This window comes from Desmodus rotundus, chromosome 3 (assembly GCF_022682495.2).
Source record: "Desmodus rotundus isolate HL8 chromosome 3, HLdesRot8A.1, whole genome shotgun sequence".
NCBI lineage: Eukaryota > Metazoa > Chordata > Mammalia > Chiroptera > Phyllostomidae > Desmodus > Desmodus rotundus.
This window is the reverse complement of record NC_071389.1, coordinates 116,592,427-116,599,077: the sequence shown is the minus strand read 5'-3', so window position 1 is coordinate 116,599,077 and position 6,651 is coordinate 116,592,427. Positions and strand designations below refer to the sequence as shown.

The window sequence follows — 6,651 nt, the reverse complement described above, 5'->3', positions numbered from 1 at the left end:
AGCAAGTGCAAAGGCCCTGTGGTAGAAAAAGAATGGGTGTGTTCAGGGAACAGAAAGAAAGCCAGTGGTTGGAATGGTAAGATTAAAGAAATGGGTAGGAAACAGATCAATAAGACTTCCCAGTCCAGAGAAAGAAGTTCAAGTTCCACAATGAATGATATATCTTGTTAAAATCTAGTAAGATAAATAGAGTTGTTGGGTGGAGAATAGAATGAATAAGGGCATGTGTGGGGAAACTAGTTAGGAGACCATAGCTAGTTAGGAGATCATCTAGGTAATAAACAATGGGGATCTAGCCCAAGGTGGTGGCAGTAGAGATGGAGAGAAATGGATGGATCAAAGATATATTTTGGTTGTAGGACCAGGAACCCATAGCTGGATTTGTATTTGGGAGAAAAGGGAAATGAAGGAATTTAAGATAGATTTTGACTCTGGGGTTTGAGCAATTACTTAGGGGAATATGGGGCACTTACTAAGATAAAGCCTTGGGAAGAAACAGACATAAGATAAGGAGTCTGATGTGCCCATAGGTACCCAGGTGGCCGTATGGATTAGGCAGTTAGATGAACAAGTCTGGGTCTTAAGAGAAAGGCCATGGCTGGAGTACAAATTGGAAGTGATGGGACTGAATGAAATCATCCAGGAAAGAGGGGAGATAAGAGAAAAGAAAGGAGAAGGTCCCAGCCTGGAAGCTCTTTTGCATGAGCCTTGAGACTCCCAGAGGGAGGAGACACAGCAAGGGAGAGAAGCCATAACCTAGCAGGAAACCAGAAAAGTTGGGGTGATAGAGACCAAAAGAGAAAATTATATGAAAAAGAAGGAAGTGGTCAACTCTGCTTGAAAGCTGTTGAGAGAATAGTAAAATGACGACAAGGAAATGAGCTTTAAATTAAAACAAAAAAATCCACCCTTTATAGCAGTGCTCTCAGACTAATCTTTCTAAAACAAATCTATAACATTACTCCCTTGAGTTGGTGAGTTGGCTCACCACCAACTCCCTAGCAGGCCCAGTGACCCTCTTCTTCCCAGTTTGGCCTCCATCTGCTCCTTGGCCTTTGCTAATGCTTCCTTTGAGCAACAACTGAGATGGTCCTGCTTCTTGGGCAACCTCACTCTTGCACAGTTTTAGAGTCCAAATCTCCAAATCTCAGGTCTGCGCTACCCTTCCCTTGCTTCTGGTGGATACCACACTCCTCATCCAGCCCCGATTCCATCTCCAGACAGTGTTTTTGGAGCCATTCTCTAGGATCTCACAGGTCCCCTCCATGGATCTCTAACACAGTACTTCTCAGGTTGTATTGAAATTGTTTCCCTACTCATTTTTCCCAGTAGACTCTGAGCTGCTTAACAGTTGAGACTGTGTTTGGTGCATCTTTAGTGCCTCCCCTCTACCCCTCAGCACAACGCCTAATCCATAGTAGATGCCTATGAGGTGTTGGTTGAGTGAGTTCTGTGAACATTATTATTTCAAATTGTTCTAACTATTCTTAAAAGTAAAGCAAAGTTAAAACATATCTTTTGAGTGTGAAGATACATTTGAGTTCTCCTCACTCAAAAACACCTTAGAGTGTAAGAAATTGTTAACATTCTCTGTTATGGATTGAACCGTGTGTCTCTTCCGCCCCCCTCCCCCAAAAAGATATGTTGAGGTCTTAATTCCCAATACTGCAGAACGGGACCATATTTGGAAATAAGGTCTTTACAGAGGTAATCAAGTTAAAATGAGGCCCTAATAGTAGGGTGGGCCCTAATGCAATATAACTGGTGTCCTTACCAAAAGGCAAAATTTGTGCACAGAAATAGACTTGCACAGAGGGAAGACCATGTGCAGACACAGGGAAAATGCCATGTGAAGATGGAGAATTGGAGTGATGCATCTACAAGTCACGGAATGCATGAGGCTACCAGAAGCTAGGACAGAGGCAAAGAATGGTTCTTCCCTGGCACCTGAGAGGGAACATGGCCTTGCTCACACCTTGATTTTGGAGATTTGGCCTCTAAAACTGAGACAATAAATTTCTGTCATTTTAAGCCACCCAGTATTTATTATGGTAGCCTAGGAAACTAATACATCCCCTTACATGTAGGAAGCTAAAAATGTATTTGCTTTGTTGCTTTGGCACTCCATAAATTCAATACAACTTATTATGCAGAAGAATGAAAAAATGCAGGAAAAAATCAAATAGTATTCTCTCCTATTTTGTCTAACACGGAATTAAGAATAATCCCCAAAGACCTCACTTTAATCAAGTTTAAATTAATCTATATTTTGTATTTATAGTGATATTAAATTACTCAAATGTATTTTTATAATAATAATTTATTCTGAAGGGTAAAAATTGAATTATATTAATTTGAGTGATCATTTTTATTTAGTAAAAGAAAGTTATATATTTTCTTCTGTTTATTTATAATCCTGGGTGAGGCTCATTTAAAAATAATAGTCTATTAATTAAAAAGTACTCTGTTGAAAACTATAAAGTTCCAAACTGAAAGAGTGGGATGGTATGATGTTTAATTTTATGTGCCAACTTGGCTGTGCTAAGGGATGCCAAGATAGCTGGTAAGACATATTTCTGGATGAATGAGGGTGCTTCTGGAGGAGATTAGCATTTGAATTGGTAGAGTGAATTAGGCAGGTGGCCTTTGCTAATGCACGGGGCATCATATATTTTGTTGAAGGCCTTAATAGACCAAAAAAGGCCAAAGGACAAATTTGCTCTTTGATTGAGTTGGGACATCCATCTTTTCTTGCCCTCACCTAGTTGTTCTTGATCCTTCAGATTGAATTACACCACTGGCTTTCCTGGTTCTCCAACTTGCAGATGACAAATTGTGGAACTTCTCAGTCTCCATAGCCACCTGAGCCAATACCTATAATAAATTTCATCTATCTATCTATCTATCTATCTATCTATCTATCTATCTATCATCAGTTCTGTTTCTCTGGAAACCCTGGCTGATATAGAGGGGCAAGTGAAAATTTCCAGAATCCATGGGGAAGCAGCAGAGAAATGATCATTGACAAATTTGAATAGAGAAGAAAAAAGAAGCTGATGCTTTGGGGAGGTGTTAGTCAGTCCAACCAAGAAAACTGAAGAAACTTAAGTGATTCAACAGAGAGAATTTCACACAGGGAATTGGTTACACATAGTGGAAGCTCCAAGCATCAAACAGGATGAGACAAACCTGAGATTAACAACTAAAGGAGACATTACTGCCTTAGGCTAAGGCAGGTTTCTCAATGGGACTGTTGATTGGCACTTGGGGTTAGATAATCTTTTATTGTGGAGGGCTGTATATCATACAATGTTTAGCCTTTATTTCTGGCCTTTATTTACTAGGTGCCAGTAGCACTCTCCCCCCTGGTTGTAACACACAAAAGTGTTTCTAGTCCCGCACACTCCCTGGGGCAACATGGTAGTTGTGGAAGAGGCAGTGTCCTCTGGGAGCCACCTGAATGGTGACAGAATCCAGGTGACATGGAAGAGGGAGCTGCCTCTAAAGCTGAGGAGGCAGCCAAGAAAAAAAGAGAGAAGAGTGAAGGGGCTGCCACAGGGCAATAGGAATATGATAAAGAATTAGGAGCCTCAGTTGATGAGGTAGCAAGACAATTGGAAAGATAAGCATTGGAAGAGAAAGAAAGAGATTAACAATGAAGATGGAGATGGTGATAGAGATGGAATAACTGGAAATAAGAAGAAAAAAGAAGAGAGGACAAAAAGTTCAAATAGACCCTCCTTCAGTTCCAATATATGACCTGTATCCTTTACAGTGTATTTCCCAAAGGACAAGAATGCGAGTAACGCGCCCCCCCCCCCCAACACGGGATGGGCGAACAGCTGCTTGGAGAGCTACAAGCAAAGAAAAGAAAGCATTAGATCAAGCTAGTGAAGAGATTTGGAATGATTTTTGAGAGGCTGTGGAAGCACATCAACAAGTTAGAAAGTATGTAATGAGCTGTATCAAGCCTGGAGTGACAATGATAGAAATCTGCAAAAAGTTGGAAGACTGTTCACAAAGACTAACAAAAGAGAATGGATTAAACACAGGCCTGGTATTTCCTACTAGGCATTCTCTCAAAACTGTGCTGCCCACTATACTCCCAATGCTGGTGTCAGAAGAGTGTTACGGTGTGATGATATCTGTAAAATAGGCTTTGGAACACATAGAAGTGATACGATTATTGACTGTGCCTTCACTGTCACTTCTAATCTCAAATCTGATACATTATTAAGAGCTGTAAAAGATGCCACTAACACTGGACTAAAGTGTGCTAGAATGGATGTCCATCTATGTGATGCTGGCGAGGCCATCAAAGAGTTATGGAATCTTATGAGGATGAAACAGATGGCAAGACATGCCAAGTGAAACCAGTCCGTAATCTAAGTGGACACTTAATTGGGCCATACAGAATACCTGCTGGAAAAGCAGTCCCCATTGGGAAAGGGGGAGAGGCAACAAGTATGGAGGAAGGAGAAGTGTGTGGTGTTGAAACTTTCGGTAGCACAGGAAAAGGCATTGTTCATGATGGTATAGAATGTTCACATTACATGAAAAACTTTGATGTTGGACTTGTGCCAATAAGGCTTCCAATAACAAAACACTTGTTAAATGTCATCAGTGAAAACTTCGGCATGTTCTGCCAGAGATGGCTGGGTCGCTTGGGAGAAAGTGAGTAATTGATGGCTCTGAAGAATCTGTGTGACTTGAGCATTGTAGATTCATATCCACCATTATGTGACATTAAAAGATCATGTACAGCACAGTTTGAACATACCATGCTGTTGCGTCCACCACATAAAGAGGTTGTCAGCAGAGGAGATAATTATTAAACTTAGTCCAAAGCCACAGCACTGTCTTTTATTTTATAAGCTTTGTTGGAATACATGATACCAGAATTAATTTGCAACATGTTGTCTGTTTGACAGTGGATCTATGTAATACTTTATTTATATTTAACATGGAAGGAATTCGATCAAAAACAAACCATCTAATGTAATTCACCACTGAAAAAGTTTTCAGGACTTTCAAATGTTAACTGTTTTTCTCCTGTCTAGAAACTGCTATAAAGTTCAAATTAGGAATGACTTATACATTTTGTTTTGATCACCTAAGAGATGCTTTTCAAATCTTATACTGTTGTATTCTTATTTGAATGCTTTGAATGACTATAACCAATTCTGCATCTATACCTTTTGGTATTGCTTTTTTAAAAAAAATGTATTTTATTGATGATGATATTATAGTTTTCCCAATTTTTCCTCCTTTGTCCCCCTCTACCCAGCACCCCCCACTTCCTCAGGCAATCCCCATTTTTATTCATATCCATGGGTTATGCATATAATTTCTTTGGTTTCTCCATTTCCTTACAGAACTTTACAGCCCCATGACTATTCTATAACTACCAATTTGTGTTTCTTAATCCCTTCACCTTTTCACTTACTCCCCAATTGCTCCACCCATCTGGCTGCCACTGAAACATTCTCCATATCTATGATTCTGTTTCTGTTCTGCTTATTTGCTTACTTTTTTTTAGCTACAAGTTTTGATAGATATGTATTTATTGCCATTTCATTGTTCACAGTTTTGATCTTCTTTTCCTTAAATAACTCCCTTTAACATTTCATATAATAATGGCTTGGTGATGATGAACCTCTTTAGTTTTTTTCTTGGCTGGGAAGCTCTTTATCTGCCCTTCAATTCTAAATGATAGCTTTGCTGGATAGAGTAATCTTGGATTACTTGCTTTTCATCATTTTGAATATTCCTTGCCAAACCCTTCTAGCTTGCAAAGTTTCTTTTGAGAAATATGCTGACAGTCTTATGGAACCTCCCTTCTGTGGAACTACCTGATTGTTTTCTTGCTGCTTTTAAGATTCTCCCTTTATCTTTAACCTTTGGCATTTCAATTATGATGTGTCTTGGAGTGGGCCTCTTAGTTTGGGACTCTCTGTGTTTCCTTGACTTGCATATCTATTTCCTTCTCCAAATTTAGGGAAGTTTTCTTTCATTATTTTTTCAAATAGATTTCCAGTTTCTTGCTCCTTCTCTTCTCCTTCGGGCAGCCCCATAATGCGAATGTTGGTATGCTTGAAGTTGTCCCAGAGGCTCTTTATACTATCCTTGTTTATTTATTTATTTACTTTGGATTCTTTTCTTCTTCTTGCTGTTCTGATTGGTTGGGTTTTTTGGGGTTTTTTTTCCTTCCTTATGTTCCAAATCATTGATTTGATTCTTGGCTGCATCCACTCTACTCTTAGTTCCCTGTAAATTGTTTTTTATTTCATTTAATGTTTCCTTCATTTCTGACTGGATATTTTTTATTCTGTTGAAGTCCTTACTAAGTTCCTCGAGTATCATTATAATCAGTGTTTTGAACTCTGCATCTAAAATATTTTTTATCTCCATTGTGTTTAGTTCTTTTTCTGGAGTTTTGTTCTGTTCTATCCATTTGGGCTATGCTTCTTTGTCTCCTCATTTTGGAAGCCTCCCTGTGTTTGTTTTTATGCATTAGGTAGAGCTGCTGTGACTCCCGGTCTTGGTAATATGGCCTAATGTAGTAGGTGTCCTGTGGGGGCCAGTGGCATAGCCTCCCCTATCACCCAAGCTGGGTACTTGAGGTGTGCCCTTTGTGTCAGCTGAGTACAC

The 6,651-nt window shown here is 39.4% G+C and overlaps 1 pseudogene; it reads left to right on the top strand.

The window, feature by feature from the left end:
* The first annotated feature begins 3,417 nt into the window (after positions 1 to 3,417).
* LOC112302931 (methionine aminopeptidase 2 pseudogene) lies at positions 3,418 to 4,835 on the top strand (annotated as a pseudogene).
* Positions 4,836 to 6,651: the final 1,816 nt, after the last annotated feature.